The 24856-nt window shown below is 41.4% G+C and overlaps 1 long non-coding RNA gene across 3 annotated transcripts in view; it reads right to left on the minus strand.

The window, feature by feature from the left end:
• The window catches only part of LOC143815131 (uncharacterized), a 610659-nt gene extending 588065 nt beyond the window's left edge, over positions 1-22594 (minus strand). For 2 of the 3 annotated variants that reach the window (XR_013223685.1, XR_013223683.1), the window contains exons 1-2: positions 22257-22594; positions 21395-21689 (exon numbers count right to left, since the gene is read on the minus strand). This is a non-coding gene — a long non-coding RNA (uncharacterized LOC143815131). Of the gene's footprint in view, positions 1-19839; positions 20802-21394; positions 21690-22256 lie in introns of those variants that run through there. The other variant, XR_013223684.1, reaches the window with a different exon arrangement.
• Positions 22595-24856: the final 2262 nt, after the last annotated feature.

A 24856-nucleotide genomic window follows, 5' to 3' on the forward strand; every position in this document is an offset into this window, starting at 1 on the left:
ACTATAAATTGACAAGGTTTGTGGTCAACAGGGCACAAAAATTATAAATGCTACACTTACATACAGTGTGATTAATGGAAAACCCAAATAGCACAAAATGTGAAAAACAACAAGGGCAAAAGAACAGAAAAAACAACCACAAAATGGTTTTATTTTATACAACAGGTTTCCACATATTGAAAGGTTTGTCCGCCAACTGATTGACTGCAGTGTTCCTACTGCATAATAATGTCACGCGGGCAGATCCAGCAATGTTCCAGCAATGTGCGAAAGATGAATATAAAGGGTTTTATTATTTTTTTTTTCTATTGGGCACAATTGTATTTAACGTTGCCCAAGTAATGAACAACCCATTTAACGTATTTGCTATTTAAAGCCTATGTAGTGAAACCCCTTTTAGACCACCACTCAAAACTGCATTGCAAATTTAAATTTTTTCTATTATCTTTTGATCCCCAAATTTGGAAACTAATGACACTCCTTGTTCTCCATATGAATTATCATATATAAATTTGTAACTTCATCTTTATTTTAACAGGTAAGAAGGCCATGATTTTGCTCAGTACTCATATTCTCACAATGTCCGCAGAATAAAATGTCATATCTCAGGATCTCATGAGTCCAAGTGCATTCAGTCCCCTCCCACCCAGTTTGACTGATAGCTGCAGCTTGTACTGAGCAGTGAGAGATCTCAGCATCAACAGGGAGGATGGACACTGAGAAGCTGTCAATCACACTAGCTCAGTGAAGATTGAGTTTAAGCTTTCAAAAACGATTACAGTTATTCTGTCATAGATTATCAAAGATGATACGCCAGCCTCATCAGGTTTAATATATCTATTTAATAATACATGTAGTTTGTGTTGTGAAATTTGATGGTAGAAGTACTTCAAATTGAAAAGCAAGACCCCTGGGAAGAGTTAGTGCAGCCTCATGACCTGTGCTGGATCTTGTCTATCCACAAGCCCTTGGTAAAGAAGGGAGTGGGACGATCATGGGTAGTAAGGTAAGGGGTGTAAGGGTAAAGGAAAGTGAGGTAATAGATGTGCCTGGATCATGGGTAGTAAGGTAAGGGGTGTAAGGGTAAAGGAAAGTGAGGTAATAGATGTGCCTGGATCATGGGTAGTAAGGTAAGCGATGTAAGGGTAAAGTGAGGTAATAGATGTGCTTGGATCATGGGTAGTAAGGTAAGGGGTGTAAGGGTAAAGGAAAGTGAAGTAAGAGATGTGCCTGGATCATGGGTAGTAAGGTAAGGGATGTAAGGGGATAATAGATAATATGGTAAGAGGTATGAAAAGATAATGGATAGTAAAGTAAGATTGTGGATAAACTATGGATAGTAAGGTAAGAGGTGTGAGGATAATAGTAAAGTAAAAGGTTTGCGGGGGTCATGGATAGTAATGTTAGGGCTTTACTAGGATAATAGATAGCAAAGTAAGAATATGGATAGATTATGGAAAGTAAGGTAAGTGTTTTGTGGGAAAAATACACTGCTCAATAAAAATAAAGGAAACACTAAAATACCACCTATGATATCCTAGATATCACTGAATTAAATATTCCAGTTGCAAATCTTTATTCATTACATAGTGGAATGTGTTGAGAACAATAAAACATAAAAATGATCAATGTAAATCAAAATGAATGTCCCATTAAGGTCTGAATTTGGAATGATACTCAAAATCAAAGTGGAAAATCAAATTACAGGCTGATCCAACTTCAGTGGAAATGCCTCAAGACAAGGAAATGATGCTCATTAGTGTGTGTGGCCTCCATGTGCCTATATGACCTCCCTACAGTGCCTGGGCATGCTCCTGATGAGGTGGCAGATGGTCTCCTGAGGAATCTCCTATCAAACCTGGACTAAAGCATCCGCCAATTCCTGGACAGTCTGTGGTGCAACGTGACTTTGGTGGAACGGGCGGGCCAGTCCATAGCTTCAATGCCTTCATCTTGCAGAAACTGCTGACACACTCCAGCCACATGAGGTCTAGCATTGTCCTGCATTAGGAGGAACCCAGGGCCAACCGCACCAGCATATGGTCTCACAAGGGGTCTGAGGATCTCATCTTGGAACCTAATGGCAGTCAGTCTACCTCTGGCGAGCACATGGAGGGCTGTGCGGCCCTCCAAAGAAATGCCACCCCTCACCATTACTGACCCACTGCCAAACCGGTCATGCTGAAGGATGTTGCAGGCAGCAGATCACTCTCCAAGGCATCTCCAGACTCTGTCACGTCTGTCACATGTGCTCACTGTGAACCTGCTTTCATCTGTGAAGAGCACAGAGCACCAGTGGTGAATTTGTCAATCCTGGTGTTCTGTAACAAATGCCAAGCGTCCTGCACGGTGTTGGACTGTGAGCACAACCCCCATCTGTGGATGTCGGGCACTCAGACCATCCTCATGGAGTCAGTTTCTAACTGTTTGTGCAGACACATGCACATTTGTGGCCTGCTGGAGGTCATTTTGCAGGACTCTGGCAGTGCTCCTCCTGTTCCTCCTTGCACAAAGGTTTAGGTAGCGGTCCTGCTGCTGGGTTGTTGCCCTCCTTCAGCCCCCTCCACATCTCCTGGTGTACTGGCCTGTCTCCTGGTAGCGCCTCTAGCCTCTGAACACTACGCTGACAGACACAGCAAACCTTCTTGCCACAGCTCACATTGATGTGCCAGCCTGGATGAGCTGCACAACCTGAGCCACTTGTGTGGGTTGTAGAGTCTGTCTCATGCTACCACGAGTGTGAAAGCACAACCAACATTCAAAAGTTACCAAAACATCAGTCAGAAAGCATTGGTACTAAGATGTGGTCTGTGGTCCCCACCTGCAGAACCACTCCTTTATTGAGTGTGTCTTGATAATTGCCAATAATTTCCATCTGTTGTCTATTCCATTTGCACAACAGCATGTGAAATTGATTGTCAAACAGTGTTGCTTCCTAAGTGGACAGTTTGATTTCACAGGAGTTTGATTTACTTGGAGTTATATTCTGTTGTTTAAGTGTTCCCTTTATTTTTTTGACCAGTGTAAATACTAAGGTAAGAGGTGTGTGGATCGTGGGGAGTAAGGTAAGGGCTGTGCATGGATCATGAGTAGTAAGGTAAGGGCTATTGGGGTATCATGGGCAGTAAGGCAAGGGCTGTGTGGGGATCATGGGCAGTAAGGTAAGGGCTGTGCGGGAATCATGGGTAGTAAGGTAAGGGCTATGAGGGGATCATGGGCAGTAAGGTAAGTGTTGTGCGGGGTTCATGGGTAGTTAGCTAAGGGTTGTGTAGGGATCATGAGTAGTAGGGTAAGGGCTATGTGGAGATCATGGGCAGTAAGGTAAGGGCTGTGCAGGGATCATGAGTAGTAAGCTAAGGGCTGTGTGGGGATCATGGGTTGTAAGGTAAGTGTTGTGTGGGGATCATGGGTAGTAAAGTAAGTGGCGTGCTGTGCGGGGATCACGGGTAGTAAAGTAAATGCTGTGTGGGGATCATGGGTAGTAAGGTAAGTGCTGTTCGGGGATCATGGGTAGTAAGCTAAGCGCTTTGTGGGGATATTGGGAAGTAAGGTTAGAGCTGTTCAGGGATCATGAGAAGTAAGGTAAGTCTGTGTGGGGATCATGGGTAGTAGGGTAAGGGCTTTGTGTGAAGCATGGGTAGTAAGGTAAGGGTTGTGTGGGGATCATGAGTAGTAAGGTAAGGACTGTGCGGGGATCATGAGTAGTAAGGTAAGGGTTGTGTGGGGATCATGGATAGTAAGGTAAGGGCTGTGTGGAGATCATGGGTAGTAAGGTAAGGGCTATGAGGGGATCATGGGTAGTAAGGAAAGGGCTGTGTGGAGATCATGGGTAGTAAGGTAAGGGCTGTGTGGGGATCATGGGTAGTAGGGTAAGGGCTATGAGGGGATCATGGGTAGTAAGGTAAGGGCTGTGTGGAGATCATGGGTAGTAAGGTAAAGGCTATGAGGGGATCATCGGCAGTAAGGAAAGTGTTGTGCGAGGATCATGGGTAGTAAGCTAAGGGTTGTGTGGGAATCATGAGTAGTAGGGTAAGGGCTATGTGGAGATCATGGGCAGTAAGTTAAGAGCTGTGCAGGGATCATGGGTAGTAAGGTAAGGGCTCTGTGGAGATCATGGGTTGTAAGGTAAGTTTTGTGCGGGGATCACGGGTAGTAAAGTAAGTGCTGTTCGGGGATCATGAGTAGTAAGCTAAGCGCTGTGTGGGGATATTGGGAAGTAAGGTAAGAGCTGTTCAGGGATCATGAGAAGTAAGGTAAGTCTGTGTGGGGATCATAGATAATCGAGTAAGGGCTTTGTGGGAATCATGGGTAGTAAGGTAAGGGTTGTGTGGGGATCATGGGTAGTAAGGTAAGGACTGTGCGGGGATCATGAGTAGTATGGTAAGGGCTGTGTGTGAATCATGGGTAGAAAGGTAAGGGTTGTGTGGGGATCATGGGTAGTAAGGTAAGGACTGTGTGGGGATAATGAGTAGTAAGGTAAGTGATGTGTGGGGATCATGGGTAGTAAGGTAAGGGCTGTGGGGATCATGGGTAGTAAGGTATGGGCTGTTCAGGGATCATGGGTAGTAAGGTAAGGGCTGTGTAGGGATCATGGGTAGCAAGGTAACTGTGATCTAACCTTTTGTATACTAGCACCTTAATCTTCTGAATAAAAAAATTAAGAACAGCTATCATCAATAGTTTCTCCACTAACTGACAGAATGGGGGAATGGGGGTTATGATGGGCTGAGTGAACACATTAGGAGGGGTGGTAGCTCACGTTTGAGTTGACATACCATTGCAACCTGTGCAGTCTCACAGGAGCCATAGAGGGGCCATTTCCACTTCCAATGCAGGTGGACATGTAAATTAAGAAAAGATAATGGATTCTAAAGGGTCCATATATTGTTCTCTCACAAGGGCCCTTTACTGTCGGTGTCCGCCATTGTTATGGACCATCCCTTCACAGTGATGATTTTTTCCCATGGGTTCAATTTTTACATATCTTTTAAATGCTTATGATACCAAAATGAAAATGTCAGCACAGCTCAGAATAGAGACATAATTTCTGTCTTGTGATCTTAATGCACAATATGCACCCGCTTAATGAACGCTCGTGTACGGCTCATACAAAATTATAAAGTACTAATTAGAGATGAAGGCAAAGGGAAATCAAGCTGATATTATTCACTCTGTCTCCTAATAATATCACTAACATCTTTCTTTATTATCATGACTCTGGGGGGATTAATATTATTCTTTGCAGCATTTCATACTAAAGGATTCAGATTAAAGATTTACAGTAATATACATTTGAAATGGATGGAACAGCAGGAAAACCATCTTCATAAAGACGTTCCCACAGACAGGACTGGTAAAATCCCATGTGGCTGGTCATACATGTTTTTTTGTTTTGACTCTACGACATCATTTGGCCCAACATGTTCTCTACATGGGGTCAGTGTGTAGGACACTAAGCAATGGTGTTTTTTTCTCTTTTTACTATGAGAGCTGTCATAACATAAGGTCTCAAATTAAATAAATAGTGGATGGCGTAGTTGGCATTTCTAGGATTCCTTGCTCATGGGATGAACACTTCGGCTCAGAATTTATATTTTTAAATATAAACACTTTTTCGAAGGGGCTGCTAAATTTAGAGAAAAAAAAGCAAAATTATTCTATTTACTAATATACTTTAGTCTGAAAGGTGTCCCGATCTTTAGTTATAACCTCAAGTATGCCGTCTTCTGGCTTGTGATAGCTAAGCCAGCCCCCTTTTCGGTGACAGCCGATGTGTAGATGTGTAGGTAGGCTTATCTAACGAAATATACAATCAGTCAGCCCCTGTCAGATAGTAGTGATGGGCAGTCTGGCTCTGTTTCTGGATCTGGATCACTTAAAAAAACAGCTCTTTTGGATCCTAAATGGATCCCGAATAACTATGTGTTATAACTAAATACACATTTAAAATTACATTAACATGGCTAAAACCCTGCCCTCCCGCAGCCAAACCCTGCCTCTTTGCAGCCAGCCAATGAAATCGATGGGTGATATGGACTTGGTTTGAGTGAGTGGGATTTTGGCCAATGGACGCCGTCATTTTACCCCATTTCTAGACTTTAGTGGCTTTCTCTCAGGTGTTGGCTCCCATCATTCCCAGTAGGGTGCCAGCTCTTTTACTTGGATCGGTTGTGAACGACCCATCACTATCAGATAGTGCTCTGGTTATGTCTTGACACAGAAATAACTGACCATAAGACCACCTGTGAGAGCTGACACTGGAGCCTATTGCTAAAGATCAGGACATCTTTTAGATGTAAAGTATATTAGTAAGTTGCATAATTTAATGCCATTCAAGCAGCCCCATCTCCAATGTACAAAGGTACTTATTTTATTAGATCACAGAAAGGATCAGGGCAAATTACACCTGACCCTTAAATTTGGTAAATTATATTTTTCCTGGTGTGCGTCAAATGTATCTTTATGGCTGTTTTCACCCAAGATAAGGCCAGAATGTTCTTTTGACTCCAATCAAAGTGGATTTTTTTAACTGTATTGTAAAGAAGAGACTGTGTTTTGCAAAATATAGGGTCATCACAAAATAACATGGAGTTCATGATTTACACAGAGCCTAAAGGCATCAGACATGTATCAAAAATGTGGGGCTACGGAGCAAAATTTGCAAAGAGGCCTGCTTCATTGGGACATCAAAGGTCAAATTATTGTGGTCCATTCTTAGAATCTAATTGTTTTTCTTCATGCTTTGATGGTTCAAACATATGAATTCATTTTCCTACTCTTGTCATCACCGGTTGTCCCCAACCGAGCCTCACCTCCAAGCGGAGGTGGATCCTCTTTGTTGATGGGCCCCATAGAAGATACCCCTTCTTCTACCATAGCAGTTAAGCAGATAATATACTTGATACTCAGGGAAAGGTATCATTAATGGGGGTCCAGCAGACAGCTTTCTACAGCTCTGAAAGTGGCAGGATGTAAACAATTGTGGAGCTTAACACCACCACTACATCAACTGTTTAGTGGCCGCTGCAGATCATCAGTGCGGCGAATAAACGTACAACTGTTTACATCCAACTGCTGCTAGAACAGCTGATAGGTGGAGGTACAATGCGTTAGACCCCTACCCAATCTGATATTTATGATATTTCCTGTGGATAGGTCATGAATATGATAGTAGTGAATAACCCCTTATATATTCTAGACCCTATAAAGGTAAATTATACAGTATCGACCAATGTTATTTCAGCTGTCAGCAGCATTGGTTGTTGCATATAATTATGACTCTTCTGATTATACCTCATATGGTGATGTAACAATACATGAAAGGTTCGATTCAATCTTATAGGAGTGATTCTACTTAGAGACAAGTCAGAACTTTTCCCATTTTAATCGAAATGTGCAATCAAAAAATAACTTGTCTAAACATGTGAAAAATATTTTGAAGGATTTTTGGTTTGTTTTTTGTTTTTTAATTCATTGCCCAGTATGGAGAAAAGTATCCAGACACACATCGTAATCATTGAATTCAGGGTTTTTTGTAATCCCATTGCCACATGTGTATAAATCTGTCACAACACGATGATACTTTTTCAATCTGTAGACATTACCTTACTGCAGTTTCATTATCATCACATAATAATAATGATTTTTTTTATACTGCCAGCATATTCCACAGCACTTTTATAGCAACACCGCAGGCTTTACAATAAAAGGTAACACCTACATATGGATAACTCAGGATCCGACATTCAGAAAAGGCCAGAGATCACATTCTCTCCCTCCCATAGGTCACAAAGCAAGCCCACCACACTCCCCCATAGAACAATCAATGAATATCTTCAGACTTTTGTTTCCCATATATGTATTACTATCAGTTTTTAATTAGTTTATAAATTTAGTTGTTATATTCCTTCTGCGCGATATTTGTGCTACTTTTTCGGTGGCGTTAAAAAATCACAGGTAAAACAAATATTATCAACATCCATTTTTGCAAAAGTGACAAGATGCACTCAGACTAGTAACTATCTTCAATTTCTTTTTCAGAAACTCATCGTAAAGCAAAAATCTCTTTATATGTTTAATCAATGACAAATTGTTGAATGAGAAGATCAATAAAAGTTAATGACTACTGATGAGCGAGCATGCTCGGAAGTGCTCGGTGCTCACCTGAGCATCTCGCTGCTCGCGATGCTCGGTGAGCAGCGAGCATTTCCGGAGTTGCTCGGCGGGAGTTTGGGTCCCCGCCCTGCATGTTTGGCGCTCTTTAGAGCGCCAATCAACATGCAGGGATTGTCTGCCACACACTGTATTGCGGCAGCCATGTTTAGGTGACAAGCAGAACAATGCTGAAGAGTTGTGGACAGAGCTGAAAGAGCAGGCAGATCTGTGGCTGACACCACTGAACCTACAGCCAGGCATGGTCGTGTGTGACAATGGCCGGAACCTGGTGGCGGCTTTGAGGCGTTGCGAGGTAACACACGTACCATGCCTGGCTCATATGCTTAACTGTTATGATCTGGTGGCCTAAGAGCAGCATGAGACGTACTCTGGAGAAGGTGGTACCTGTACTGACCGCAGACCCTGAACTTAACACCGCAACTAGAAGTAGCCGTGGAATGTACCTATCACTCCCTAGACATCTCGACACAGCCGGAGGACTAATTACCCCTAGAGATAGAAAAGGGAAAATTATCTTGCCTCAGAGAAAATTCCCAAAGGATAGCCAGCCCCCCACAAATATTGACTGTGAGAGGAGAGGGAAAAAACATACACAGACTGAAATCAGAATTTAGCAAAGGAGGCCACTTCTAGCTAAATAGAAAGGATAGGACAGAGTACTATGCGGTCAGTATTAAAATACTAGAAAATATCCACCACAGAAAATACAAAATCTCCACAGCTAACTAAAGATATGGAGGGTATATCTGCATCTCCAGAGATACCAGCTTGGCTAAACAACCAGCTTGGCTAAACAAATCCTTGTTCAGACCAAGCTGGACAAGACAAAAACATGGAAAAGAACTGAACAATAAGGCCACAGCATGTGGACAGAAAAAATCAAGGCCAGAACTTATCTTTGTTGAAAGGAACAGCAAAGCAGGAGAGAGCAGGCAAGGATGTGAATCCTCCAGGAACAATGGACAACTGGCACTGACTAAAGGGTCAAGCAAGGCTAAATAGCCCAGTCAGGATTGCAAAAACTTGACACACCTGATGAATGCTGCGATCCAGAGACAGCAGCACTACCACTTATAACCACCGGAGGGAGGCCAAGAGCAGAATTCACAACACTTAACCTCATTGTTCAACAGTTTCTCAAAAGCTACAAGGCCAAATCGGCTTGTGAAAATATGCTGCCTGTGTGCCTATTTTAGAAAGTCAGCTACAGCCTTCTACGCCCTTGCCGTGCTTCAGCAGTGTTTGCAGCTTCTGGCTCACTGACTGGTGTGTGATGTCCCCACACGTTGGAACTCTACACTTCAGATGTTGTAAAGGATTTGTGAGCAGAAGAGGGCAGTTGTTGACTACCAGCATCAACAAGGCCATCGGTATTCAGTTCAGACTCCACACATAAGACCTCAGGAGTGGATATGGATGTCAGACATATATACCATGCTCTAAAACTGAGAAGACCACCAAGATGGTGAGCGGCGATGATGCCATAATTAACATCACCATCCCACTTCTGTGTCTTCTGAAATGCTCTCTACTCACAATCAAAGAGGATGCATTGCAGGCAGAGCACAATGAGATGGAGCAAGGAACCATACAGGGTGATTACACACAGCCCAGCCTCATCTCATCCCAACGTGGATTCGTTGACAATGAGGAAGAGGAGGAGGAGGAAAAGGAGCTACTTTCATGAGCTGTAGACGGTACTACATGCACAACTGTCAGACTGTTCAGCGTGGATGGCCTGAGGACAGGGAAGAGGAGGAGAGCATAGTCAGTCATCCTCTTGGTGAGGACACAGATGTCTTGCCTGTTAGCAGTCTGGCATGCATGGCTGAGTTTATGTTACACTGCCTTTCCCGTGACCCTCATATTCTCAAAATTTTGGGTGACAGTCATTACTGGTTGGTGACACTTCTAGACCCACACTACAAGGAGAACTTCCTATCTCTTATTCCAGAGGCAGGCAGGTCTACTAACATGTTGCATTACCAGAGGACCCTTGTCGCAGAATTAATAAAAAAAATTCCCATCTAAAAACGCTGGCTGCAGAGGTCACAGTGCTTTGGAAAACCAAGGAGTACATGCGACACAACTTCAATCCAGCAGAGGCAGGGGAACACTGCCAAAGTTCTGTGAGACTTTTCTCAGACCCTCCAATTGCACTGGCCCTGATTCATGGGGTACTCTCACAAGAAGTGCAAAGTTTTGGAAGATGCTGAGGGAGTACTTTGCTGACCGTACCAACGTCTTCCGTGATTCCTCTGTGCCTTATAGCTATTGGGTATGCAAGCTGGACACGTAGCATGAACTGGCTCTCTACACCTTGGAGGTCCTGGCCTTCTCTGCCGCTAGCATTTTATCAGAGCGGGCATTTAGAGCAGCTGGTGGAATTATAAATAATAAGTGCATCCACCAGTCAACTGAAAATGCTGACTGGCTAACTCTTATAAAAAATGAACAAGGGCAGGATTGGGCCATACTTCTCAACACCACCGAATGATAGCAGCGTAATATAAATTCAAATCCAATGTCTTTTTGGGGGTGGTCTATTCCCATGCACCTCTTCACATCTACACATGGGTATACGATTCCTGAATTGGCCTATTTGCTGTTGTCCTCCTCCTTCTCCTCTTCCTCATCATCCACCACCACTATATCACCAGGGTGACTGCTGTTTGTGATGCAACACCAACATTATTGTTTTAATGGGTGTTTATGGTGCACATAAACAAAATTTTTAGACAGTATGTTGATGTATACCCCCAGGGAGAAATTTTTGTCAGCCCATACTAAAAATGAGGCGACTACCATCTTGAATAACATTGCCAGTAAGGCACGCACTCTAGTCAACTGGAATGTTTTAGCGTCAACAAAAAGATTTATTTTCTCACTGAGAAGCATAGAGTGGTTTTGGTCACGGTTGGCGTACAAGGGCTTATAGTCTTTTAAATACTACAATATTTGCAGATTATTCTCACTCTCTATGAGTACAGTCATTTAAACAGCAAAACCATGAAATAATGAGTGGCTTAAAGTGTAAAATCTTAGGATTGCAAATAGTTGGCAGCAACGACAGGAGACAGAATTGCAGCGTGGTCAAATGGTTAGAACTATAAGTTATGGGTGTGGTGCCCATAGTGCAAGGTGGAAGCAACATCAGGATAGGTCTGGATCCAGGTGTAATGTCATAGAAAAATCCAAAAAGCTATTCAATGGGTGAAGTTCAGGAATAGAGCTATGCCACACAGGTAATGAAAAGGAATAATACTGACTACAGGGAGAGACATGATAGAATTTACTTGACGTAATACTCAGGTATCTGAGTGAGGGAGCTGGCAAGAAGAAGACACAGAACAGAAGTGATGTGATACTTAGGCATCTGAGTGGAGGAACTGGCTAGAAGAAGACACAGAACAAAACTGACGTAATACTCAGGCATCTGCGTGAAAGAGCTGGCTAGAAGATGACACAGAACAGAATTGATGTGATGCTTAGGCATCTGAGTGAAGGAGCTGGCTAGAAGAAGACACAGAACAGAACTGACGTAATACTCAGGCTTCTGAGTGAAGGAGTTGGCTAGAAGAAGACACAGAACAGAATTCATGTGATACTTAGGCATTTGAGTGAAAGAGCTGGCTAGAAGGAGACACATAACAGAATTTATGTGATACTCAGGCATCTGAGTGAAGGAGCTGGCTAGAAGAAGACACAGAACACAACTGACGTGATATTCAGGCATCTGAGTGAAGGAGCTGGCTAGAAGAAGACACAGAACACAACTGACGTGATATTCAGGCATCTGAGTGAAGGAGCTGGCTAGAAGAAGACACAGAACACAAATGATGTGATACTCAGGCATCTGAGTGAAAGAGCTGGCTAGAAGAAGGCACAGAACAGAATTCATGTGATACTTAGGCATCTGAGTGAAGGAGCTGGCTAGAAGAAGACGCCGAACACAACTGACGTGATATTCAGGCATCTGAGTGAAAGAGCTGGCTATAAGAAGACGCCGAACACAACTGACGTGATATTCAGGCATCTGAGTGAAAGAGCTGGCTAGAAGAAGACACAGAACAGAATTGATGTGATACTTAGGCATCTGAGTGAAGGAGCTGGCTAGAAGAAGACACAGAACAGAACTGACGTAATACTCAGGCTTCTGAGTGAAGGAGTTGGCTAGAAGAAGACACAGAACACAACTGACGTGATACTCAGGCATTTGAGTGAAAGAGCTGGCTAGAAGGAGACACATAACAGAATTTATGTGATACTCAGGCATCTGAGTGAAAGAGCTGGTTAGAAATAGACAGAGCCAGATTGATATGATACTCAGGCATTTGAACGAAGAGACTGGCTTGAAGAAGACACAGCATAGAAATTAAATGACACATAGGCATCTGAGCGAAGGGACTGGCTAGAAAAAGGCAGATCAGAATTGACATGATGCTGAGATATCTGAGTGAAAGGATTGGCTAGAAAAAGACAGAGCAGGCTTTATACATACTGTGTTTCCCCCAAAATAAGCGCTACTCCAAAAATAAGCCCTAACATGATTTTTCAGGCTTTTTGGAGTATGATTAAAATATAATCCCTACTCCAAAAATAAGCTCTAGATGTGTTTCAATAAGAAAGTTTCCAGACAGCTAAAAAGTTAAAGGAATACATCAGGACCCTTCATGAAAGAAAGCAGACAACCCCAAAAAAATTGCACTCACCAGACCCTGAACAATTACAATTGTCCAGTTCCGATGGTGGATGGGCTTTCACACAGAATTCTTCGTCACAGTCAGGTCCCTCGCCATTCCAGATGCATTGCTCTGCAGCTCTCATACACAGATTAGGTAGTAATATCACTCTGCTCCCGATTGTGAGTGATTCTGCTTCCGGTCACCAAGGGGAGACAACCACTGTCAGGAGGACCTGACAATGACACACATTTGTGTGTCACTTGCCAAATGTAATTGTTTGGGATCTGGTGAGTGCAATTCTTTTGGGGGTATCTACTTTCTTTTGGGGGGTAAACCAATATTAGCAATCAATCCAAGTACATAGAGAATAATAATTGTAAATTTAAATAAGGTACATATGCAGCACCATGAGAATAGCAACTCAGGCAGGAAAAAGTGCACAGGATTAACACAAAATGTATTAACATAATTTAGATAAAATACAATTTATTGAAACATTAAAATATATCAATTAGTCAGTAGCTGGAACCACATAAGAACAAATAAAAAGGGAAAGGTATGAACATATAAATTACGGTAGTATTCCTGAGTGGAGTATTCATCAAATGATAAGACCTACAATTTCCAAAATGAATTGATACCACATCTATTTGTTATATACATGTTAGGTAAAATTCCTACACTCGGGGTTACTACCGTTCTGAATATAGACGGCTCCCACTGCCTCTATTACTTGTTCAGACAGTTCACAGCACACAGTGGAATTATAGGAAGGTAGCGTTAGAATGGACCTCCAGGGTCATCGTGTCCAACCCCCTGCCCAATGCAGGATTCACTAAACCATCTCAGACAGATGTCTGTCCAGCCTCTGTTTCAAGACTTCCATTGAAGGAGAACTCACCACCTCTCCTGGCAGCCTGTTCCACTCATTGATCACCCTCACTGTCACAGTTTTTTCTAATATCTACTCTGTGTCTCCTCCCTTTCAGTTTCATCCCATTGCATCTAGCCTTTCTTTGTTCAAATGAGAATAATAATGATGATCACAGTGACATCCCTTCAGATATTTGTAGACAGCTATTAAGTCTCCTCTCAGTTTTCTCTTTTGCAAGCTAAACATTCCCAGATCCTGTAACTGTTCCTCATAGGACATTGTTTGCAGACTGGTCACCATCCTGGTAGCTCTTCTCTGAACTTGCTCCCGTATGTTCATCATGTCTTTTTACAATGTGGTGCCAAGAACTGGACACAGTAAAATTTGTCATATTTGGTATTTATACTCACTGTCACTCTGGTTGTCTCTTGCACCTATTTAACCTTGCAAGAACATGAACCGCATAGTTGCTAGCCTTGTATTAGCATCTTCTCCGGTGGGGTCAATAATAGACTAAATCACTTCTTCCTCCACTATTAGCACACACTCCTCATCATGACTAAGATTCTAATGGCCCCTGTTTAGGCTGTGACTAAACAGCTTTTAAGGTAAACCAGACTCCTTACAATATGTAACTACTGGCACCATTGCAACCGTCTTGCCCTAGTGCAGCGCCCCAGAGTCCTGGTCATTGCAGTATTGTTGCTCTTCCACCAGGGGGAGTGATGGTACGTCTGATGGCACTAAAGGAGTTCACCTGACCAGGTATCACAGTCACACACTACACTTCACACTCCGGCCACCAGGAGGAGCAAAAGGGTTCTATGTATTAGGCCACTCCTCACACTCTGGTAAAACTGGGGGCTGGATAGGAAGTTAGTGAGAAAGCTACTTGGGTTCGACCCAGAGAAGACCTGTCAGGCAGACAGGGGGAGAAGGAGGAACATCTGAGCTTCAGACAGAGGTCCCTGTCAGGGGTGGGATCCTGACAGAGACATAGCAAGAGATAGAACGTTATGGAGCTGCACCTGCACCTCATTGCGGCAGCATCCTAAGGAAGGACAAGAAGCGAAGTATGTTGTGGAGAGGGAGAAACGAGATCACAGCACAAGGAGATAATACCAGGAGGAGTCCTGCCTTAAGATCGGCAACATCCTCCTGAGGCGCGTAGCCGGTGGCCGGAACACCAAGGGAGTAATAGGCTCTACGCATTACTTCAGAGACCGGCAGGACAGTTAATTTCAAGTTGGCTGCCCAACCTTTAACCTAATGAAGACAATGGAGGCAAATTGTGGGAGAGGGGCGTCTCTAGGGTCCCTATAAAATAGCTCCAGGCCTACCCCGTCATACGGGTCGTCCTATCCATACCATCTGGGGGACGGAGAGAGAATATCAGAAACATACACGACAGTTGTGAGGACTATCCCGTGGTGCTCAGCAGGGAAGTACTACAACACCCAGGTGCTAGTAGGAAGGCTACTGATTTCCACCTGCAAATGGAACTCTGGATGTGCCTTCGGACCGGCCGGATTCAGCCAGCCCTGTTAGCAGTGCTCTGGATTGTGGATGCTGAAGTCTACAGTAAAAGGTAAAGAGACTGCAACCTTGTGTCCTCATTATTTACTGCGACCTACACCATCATCATCTACCTTACTGGGAAGCCCTGGGAATATAATTCACCTGTGGGAAGGTATACCATCTAGCTGCCATAACATCACCCCAGCGGACCCCTCAGCAGCGTCGGTCACCCTGACCGAACACCACAGGTGGCGTCACGAACACTTGACAAACTTTCACCTTTAATTGGGCGCCCCTTAGCAGGGCCACGGACCGGGTCGGGCCACCGTGACATCCCCAGAACCGAGACAGAGGGACCGAGTACCCCACTGCCCTGCGCCTGGGGGCGATCCACTAGTATATATGGAAACACTTATGACCCTACTAGATTTTGCAGCACAGCTCTAGTCGCGCCATATTGTCCACCCAGTCAGATGCAGGGCAACAAGACAAAAGTACCTTACTGACTGCTCCTCCTCTTTCATGGTAGCAACCATGAATGCATTTCCCAGTATTTTCAACCTGCACAGGATTGGTCATCCCAATGTCATGATGGTTTACAAGTCCTCTATATTACATACCCTAAGATCTCTGGACTTTGTGGGCACAACAGCGTGAATCACACATTACAAATTCAAAACATTACATTTTACATCCTACTGCCACTATGGCATTTTTTCTTTGCAGTGCATGTAACGTAACATTTTAAGTTTTACAGGAGTGAATATTGGGGCCAGCATATCACTCTCATTACAATTTGAACTACAACATTGTTTAAGTAGGTGGCACATGTCAAAGTGACATAGGCATAATGCCAGAATACAAGGTTTCTCAGAAGAACATTGCCCAAAGCATCACACTGCACAGCCACCACAGACTTTCCATCTTCCCATAGTACCAGCAAGAGACATGAACCCAGCCATCCACATAGTGCAAAAGTGTGATTCATCAGACCAGGCTACCTTCTTCCATTGCTCCATGGTTCAGTTTAGATGCTTATATGCCCACGTTAGCCATTTTTCTTGATGGACAGTGGTTAGTATGGGCACTCTGACTGGTGTTTGGCCACTCAGTTCCATGCAGAGAAAGCTGCTCTACATCATGGGTCCGTTTCATCAATCAGGACCGTCAGACGACTGACGTGCTCCTATGTGTACACCTTGCCCTAGATCCAACTACAGCCCCTCCTAGAGTAAGATTTGTGACATAGCAAACACCTCCGGTCATCACGAATTTGGCGAGCAGCGGATGGCATACTCTCCTCCTGCCCCAGCTCTGCCCATTTTGTCTGAGCTGAGAGAAACTGGAGTGAAAGCGCCAAAATTTGGTAAATTTTTGCGCAACTTACAGCTGCACCTAAATTTTTCAAATTGTCAACGCTTTTACGCCAGAATTACAGAATTAAGACTTTGATGAATCAGGTCCTGTGTGTTCTGACATCTGTCATTCATGGTATAAATTAATGTTTTGACCAAATTGTGGGGACTTTTGCAGTGTTGAACCAAACAGGCTAGCATTTGATCCCCACATACATCTTTGAGCCTTTGGTACTTATGCTGGGTCATCCATTGCCCTTCTGTTAACCAATTTTGGTACTAACTAGGAACACCCCACAAGACCTGTGGTTTTGGGAGTAATCTAAGCCTGTTGACTAGCCATCACAATTTGGCCTTCACATGGTCACTCAGATCCTTATGCTAAAATACTTTACCGCACTTACCGGTATATGTTTCTAACTATTCGTAGTCATATCTGTATTAGTATGGACAGACAAGGAATTTAAATTCTAAAGATGTCCCAGGTGTCACTTTTTTATGGCTATCTTATTTATTACAGATGCGAATAACATGAATCAGTGAGACTGCTGTGTGAATAAAGTCTAAGATGATTTTTTTGATAGGGTATGCAAAAGTGATGGAAGCCCCTTGGCATTAGTTTGAAGGTCCTGAAGTGCCAGTATGACTTTGAGTATTTTACTTTAAAAAATAAATTCTACATTATAACCAGGGGCATAACTACAATAGGTGCAGGGGTTGCAGTCGCGAGCTCTTGAGCCTAAAGTGGTCAGCATGATAAGACCAGTATTTTAACCACCACTAATAGATAGGAGCCCTGTTGGAAATTTTGCACTGGGACCCATGAGCTTCAAGCTAGGCCCATGATTATAACAATGGCTCGGACTGCATTTGTTGAACTACAATATGGATTTCCACTCCACATAAAAAAGTGACAACCTCTATTGTACCCATTTTTTAGATGTTATAGAATTTGTTACTTTACTATTTCCTTCCATGTTTGGCCAACAGCGATTCCACTCTGTATACACGTGCACGCTCAGCTTGGCCAAGCATGCATGTGTTCTCCATAGGGTGCTCGTAGACATCTGTGACAGCGGTTTATCTCTAGTGAGACCCTAAGGATTGGGCATGTTGAAATGTAGCAGACTGCGTCTGAGTGTCTACCTCCAGTAGACTTATACACCCGAAAATGATGCATGTCAAAGCACACGTTCACTTCGGTGGCAACATTATAGTCTATGGTCCCACTGGCGCATACGCCCAAATACCATTTTGTGGGGGGGGTTCGAATGTAAGCCCTTACGGGACTAACAAACGTGTGACAAAATGCAATGTTAAAGCCCATCTTTACTGCATGATAGTCCTGTCTAGGCTATCTGCAGTTGAGATCCAGCAAAAATGTAAATACAGCCTTTTTTATGGATTATTTTTTCATTTTTTGCACCATTTGTTGAGTCACAAAAATGCTGTTGATTGTGAGTCAATAGGAACATATGAAACACAATTTTTTTTTTCTGTGGCATGTCCAGGGCATTTTTTCATGTAATATTTTTCCACTTTTTTTCCTATAGCCTTCTTTATAGAAAAAATTACAAAAAGTGCTTGTACAAAATACATGCAAATCAAAGCTTTTCTCCCCCCAAAAAACGCTGCTAAAAACAGCGTGATTAAAGTCTGAAAGAGTTTTATGATATTAGTAAAACATAAGCTTTGTTCTTCCCAAAACAGCACCACCCTTGTCTGTGAGTTTTGGGATTGCGTTGAAATAAAAGGGACTGAGCTGTGAGCAGTCCATGGTGGAGCTGTGCATGGAGGAAAATATAAAGGATTTTATCATATCTTTTAGTAGAATTTTTTTTAATATTCATCTCTAGAGTTGCAGGATCAAGATTGATGAACCTCATATAAGTAGATTTATACAGATAGAAAACAGGAGACAAATTGAAAAGTTCCTGAGCTCAAGGCACTGACTCATCTGCTTTGTGAGGACACCGCTATCTTATGCAGCAGAATGTAATACAGCATGAATAAATGATGACTAAGACTCCAGACTGTACTGAATTAATATTATGGAAGATTACCGGTCGCAGCCGCAGCTTCTGGTTGTATCATACAGCAAAGCAAGGATTCATCAGAATAATACAAATGCACGGCACACAGAAGTCACAGAAACGTATGGGAATTCATGCCCCTGTACTCATCACTTCAAATACGCTGTTGTGATGGATTGATGCAAAAGGATGAGTGCACCAGAGCACTAAACGTATAACATGAGCTTACTAAACAAGATGAAGATATGGCAAAAGGCTGCAAAACATTACTGTATTAAATAAAGGAATAGAAAATAACTATATATATATATTACTTCTGCACATTATCATTTTACAACATGTACTGTAAATATAAGTGACAAGTGAATAATATGAGTGAAGTAGACGAAGGGAAAAGAAAAAATAAATAAAAAAGAAAAATGAAAAGAAGAAAGAGGCTAGAAGATAGAAAGTAGAAAGCAGGAAGAAGACTAAAAGAAGGAAGATGGGAAGAGGAGATAGACAGGAGAAATAAGAAAGAGCAGATAGAAAAAAGAAAGGAGAAAGAAGACTAAAAGAAGGAAGATAGGAAGAGGAGATAGCCAGGAGAAATCAGAAAGAGAAGATTGAAGATAGAAAGAAGAAAGCAGAAAGAAGGCTAAAAGAAGGAAGATAGGAAGAGGAAATAGACAGGAGAAATCAGAAAGAGAAGATAGAAAAAAGAAAGGAGAAAGAAGGCTAAACGAAGGAAGATAGGAAGAGGAGATAGACAGGAGAAATCAGAAAGAGAAGATTGAGGATAGAAAGAAGAAAGCAGGAAAAAGTAGTAAGATAAGAAGAAGAGGATAGAAGATAGAAAGAAGAAAGCAGATAGAAGAATAAAAAGAAGAAAGATAAGAAGATAGAAAGAAGAATAAAAAGGGGGAAGAGAAGATTGAAGATAGAAAGAAGGAAGAATAAAAATACAGAATAGCAGAAGATAGGAAGAAGAATTAGAAGAGAAGAAAAGCTATTTATGTATTAAAATATACAGCCAAAAGAAACGTCAAACAATAAGCTCCACAGTAAAAAAGGAAGAAAATCTCAACGATGACAAAAGCGACCCCCAGAGTCAGATGTAGGAACAGTGATCCTGCAGTCCTAGACAGACACAGGTGTTCTCCAATAACATGGGCTGGAGAGACCGGCAGAGGAAATCACGCCGTATGATCCCTGTATACCTCAGATAAAGTAGGAAAAATTTACAAAAACCATATATAAAATGTCCCAGCTCCATTATTCTTTCTCTCCAAAACACGTCAAATCTGGTCCACCGCCAAGTAGGCAGCAATCCTATCTGCCCGCCCTCCTGCATTGTAGTCTCTTGGTGCACATGCAAAAACATGGAAAGGCGAATTCTGAAAATGGATCCTACTTCTTTTTTTTTTTCCTAAATCCGACACAGTATTTTAAGTGTCTTTACTTCCAAGAAATTCTAATTTATAACATGGGGAGGATTTTTTTGGCACAGTCTGAAGTGCAGATGTTATTCCTTAAGGAAGGCAGCCTTGATTGCCTGGGTGAATAATGGCCAGGCGCTGGCATGGAGCCAGGACTCCTCTTACAGCAGAATGTATAAAACCACTCTTCTACAGAAAGAGGCCCCCAGAAGGATAATATATTATTACGCATGATTCAAATTACAGGATCTGCAGCAGGGGAGCGAGTGGCTGAACTGAGACAGCCGCACACAGAATACTGATGATGAGATGATGGAATGCAGCGCGCATTGAAGGAGCCACAGTTTACCCTTCACGTCCTCTGTATTCTTTTCACAGTGACTGCACGCTTGATTATCTCTCGGTCTCATTGCTCATTGGCTGATAGAGATGTATTTCAAGGTTCTTTTAAGGTTTGCAATTTTTTTATTATTTTATTTTATTTTTTTATTTTGACACATTTCAATGTACGGTTCCGTTTCCCAAAGAAATAATAACAATAATAATAATTCTTCGCATAATGCATTTCCTATCTTTTTAAGGCCTTGTACGCATACAAAGCAACAACAAAAAAATCAGGATTTTTTTGTATTATTTTTTTCTTTATTCCGAGCAGAAATAATTTCTAGAACAAGATAAGACCAAGAAGATATAACGTCTAGCCTATGGTTTATTTAAATGAGGAGGGGACGTTAATGTTTTCTTCTTGCGAAGGTTACCTATAATGAGCATTTTCTCAGCATGCATGGACCCTTTTTTTTTTTTATCCCCACCCCCACCCCCGAGAACATTCTTGCATTGCCTGGGGCATGAATTCCTATATGAAGAGATGCAAATAAGGTGTTGACAAGTATACGGAGGAGGGGTAAGGATCACACATATTCAATAACGGTTTCACCCGCGGATTAATATATTAAAATCGCGACAAATTGAGGCCACGAGAGACGTATATCAAATGTTTATATCGTTGGAGGGCGAAATACATCGATGATTTTAAGTCTTAAAAAGCGGCAGTGGTTTTGCCGCTGGGTTAATATCGGGCGACCAGGGGGAAATTTGCAAACGGGAAGGATGAAAGGGTTAAAATATTATCTAGGGGTGGGGGATGGGACAAAAAAAAGAAAAAGAAATGGAATAATCCTGGTGGCAACGAGAGACGGCACACGATGGCGCGGGGCCAACTCTTTTGCATAGTGATTCAAATTATGCTGGCAGAATAATTAATGGGGATACCTAATCGCACAAAAAAATATGTTAAACAAGGTTCATTACCGCATGATGTAAATGAGTTTCTCACCAATGATGTCACTGATTGGCTGAGATGGAAAGCTGGTTTCGAAGAGTGCAGCATGGCCGGATTGGCTGCGAGCTCCTCAGTCTTACTGCTCGGGCAGCCCTCGAGTCAGACATGTTGTGTCTCGCTGGCTCGGTGTTTCAATGCAAATCTTCATCATCCCAGCTGCGTCTCCATAGCAGTGGTACCCTAAAGCCGGAGTCTCTCTCCTGTTTCCCACAGCTCTTGTCTGCTAGGCGGTCACTGCTGTGAAATACCAGCCCTTGGCACTCAGCCCAGACTGCAATCTTACATTTGTCTATAATACAAAAAAAAAAAGGTATTTGACAAAACAAATATAAAAGCGCAGCATCCGCATGCAAAGGCAGACAAACGAACCACTATTGTCCCGTTTATGTTTTTTTTTACCCTTTTTTTAAGTTTCCAATCTAAGAGAATATTAATATTACAGTGATTATTAAGAAAAAAATAAAAAATAAAAAAATCTTAGCTTTCCAATCTAAGAGATTATTAATATTATAGCAATTATTGAGCAAAAAATAAAAATATCTTAGATTTCCAATCTAAGAGATGATTAATGCTATACTAATTATTAAGATAAAAAAAATCTTAGATTTCCAATCTAAGAGATGATTAATGCTATACTAATTATTAAGATAAAAAAATCTTAGATTTCCAATCTAAGAGATTGTTAATATTATTCTATTAAGTAAAAAAATTAAAAAAAATCTTAGATTTCCAATTTAAGAGATTATTAGTATTAAATTATTAAGTAAAAAAAATCTTAGATTTCCATTCTAAGAGATTATTAATGTTACACTAATTACTGAGCAAAAAAATAATTAAAGAAATCTTATTTCGTTACCTCGTTAACAAATTGGATATCCATGCAATAAAAAAAAAAAAAAGAAGAAAAAAAAAAGGCATTTGGCCCATAACGGCGGTCCGAAAAACTAATTACGATTCTGTCGTTATGTTTTTTCGCCTTTTAATGAGCGTTCTTTACAACTATGCAAAATGGTGTCGAAAGGGAAAAAAAAAAAGAGGTAGGGAGAGAAGAAAATCTGTTCGGCTCGTACAGTTCAGCTTGTCTGACCCCCCTGATAAAAAAGAATGCAGTCATATCAAGTTTAGCAGACAATGAAGTACCTAAAGGTTTTCCCTAGACAAGTCCTTTATAACCAGGCGGTATTATGTGCTGCAGACAGCGTCCAATCACTATGCCGCATTCTGCAGCGATGACACAATAGGTGCCCTGGCCACTGTGTCCTGATAGCTCAGGTTCATGTACTGTATATCTTAGGATCCCTGGGTCTTTAATATTCAATAGGAAGGAGGAGAGGGGGATAAGCAGCACAGGCTGACTAATTCCTTTCCCGTAATTATAACCGCCTAATTGCTGTACATAATCCGCCCCATAACGGTGGGTGGTGCGTACTGTAATAATGCACGTCATATTCATATGCTGAAAAAAAAAAACCCACTCCCTACTTAACGCTATATGGAAAATCTCAAATTATTCAACGCAGGCAGCATTTAAACATTAGATGAATGAGATGTGCGCTGAAATAATCTCATTAACCCGGCTCATTACGGCTTATCGCACCGTCGTTGGAAGGTAACGCAACCTCTGATGTTCTGGGGATATGTTAGCATATAAACTTGCCACTTTAAATTTCCAGAAAGGCTAAAGACGCCTAATTAATTTAAGGTCTTGAGTGAAAAAAATATTTATATTAAAAAAAATATATATGTATATACCGGTACATATAGTATATATACATATGCTATATATATATATATATATATATATATATATATATATGTGTGTATTTTTATTGTTTTATTTTTTTAAGTAAAGTGTACCCCTAAAAAAAAAAAATGTGCTTTAGATTGCAAGAAGGGACCAAATTTATTAAGGATCTTGGGTAAAAAAAAATTATACATATATATATATATATATATATATATATATATATATATATATATATATATATACGGTATATATATATCTAAACAGGGAGAATGTGCCCAGAAAAAAAAGATTGCCGCTTTAGATTATGGGAAGGGTTGAATGTGCCTAATTTGTCAAAGGTCTTGGGTAAGAAAAATATATATTTTAAAAAAGTGTGTGCATATATATGTATATATATATATATATATATATATATATATATATATATATACATATTTATTTATTATTTTTGTTATTTATTTTATTTTTCTTAAAAGGCGAAAATGTACCCGACAAAAATAAGAAATCGACATAAAGCTAGATGGCATATCTCAAACCTTCCCTAATTGGAAACCTATTGTGCTAATTCTCTGGCGCGTGAAATAAAGCGACAGGATAGCGAAGCGTGTTTTTTCACGAATTATTTAAATGTAACGCTGCATAGTGGGAACCTCCGCACTAATTTGAGTCATTTTTTTTTTATGGACACAGGATTAACATATTCATGAACTAAATGACTGTTATGACTGCAGATTCAGCCACGACAGTAAGCAAAAGCTGAACCTTCATGCTGGCACAATGAAATAAAATCAAGAGGGGGGGGAGGTAAGGAGGGCGCCCGGACGAGGAATCTCTATCCCTCCCTCGATTTATGGATTTAATATTTATTTATTTTGGGAAGAATATCAATTTTCAATATTTAAAAGCCTGTAAGTACATTGACCTTTCCAAGCCAGGAGTGAAATCTGTTATTTGGCACCTTACTCGCACTGTCATGATGTGAAATCGTCCGTGTTCTGAGCCTTTTTTACAAGTTCAGTTCTGATCGGCGTCATTACCAGAGGGTAGGTTTTTATTATTAAAGCTATATCCATTAGTAGAGACGGTGATGGCCGGGGAGAAACAAAGACTTGCCTCTACGCTGTTATTCACTTGTTTTTCCCTTTCTGCTTTGCACCATGACACTGGCACCAGCCATAATGTTATAAATTATCTCCAATACCATGGTATCAGAATTGTAGATGTGTATGTAGCAGAGCTGATTTTTCATTCTTTTTTTTGTAGATTGACGTGAACTCTTTAAAAAAAAATCCCGATGACATCATGATGAGTTGTGCGAAATCGCTAAATCGCGAACTCAGCGCTGCTACTTCTGTAAAAGAATATCACCACTATTTTCATTGTACAGGGGAATGAGAACTACTATCAGGTCATTTCTAACATTGCACCCCAGTATATAATGCTTTCCACAACTTACATATTTATATTACAGATGGAGTTGAGCTCAGTTTGTCATCTGGCGCAGAGTGTGGCAAAATATTAATGGTTTTCCGCAACTGCAGGTAAATCGATCCAGTTATCTTGGCAGAAAAAGAGACAGCGAAATGAGAAACACAGCCCCGCTGTAGCCGAACGTTATAATATGTATCACGGTTATACAAGATTTACGTTTTTATGTTCTTTTTAGTATTGTTTAAAATGTAGTATTTGACATTGAATTTCTTTACTCC

The sequence above is a fragment of the Ranitomeya variabilis genome, chromosome 3, assembly GCF_051348905.1.
Source record: "Ranitomeya variabilis isolate aRanVar5 chromosome 3, aRanVar5.hap1, whole genome shotgun sequence".
In the NCBI taxonomy this organism is placed as follows: Eukaryota; Metazoa; Chordata; class Amphibia; order Anura; family Dendrobatidae; genus Ranitomeya; species Ranitomeya variabilis.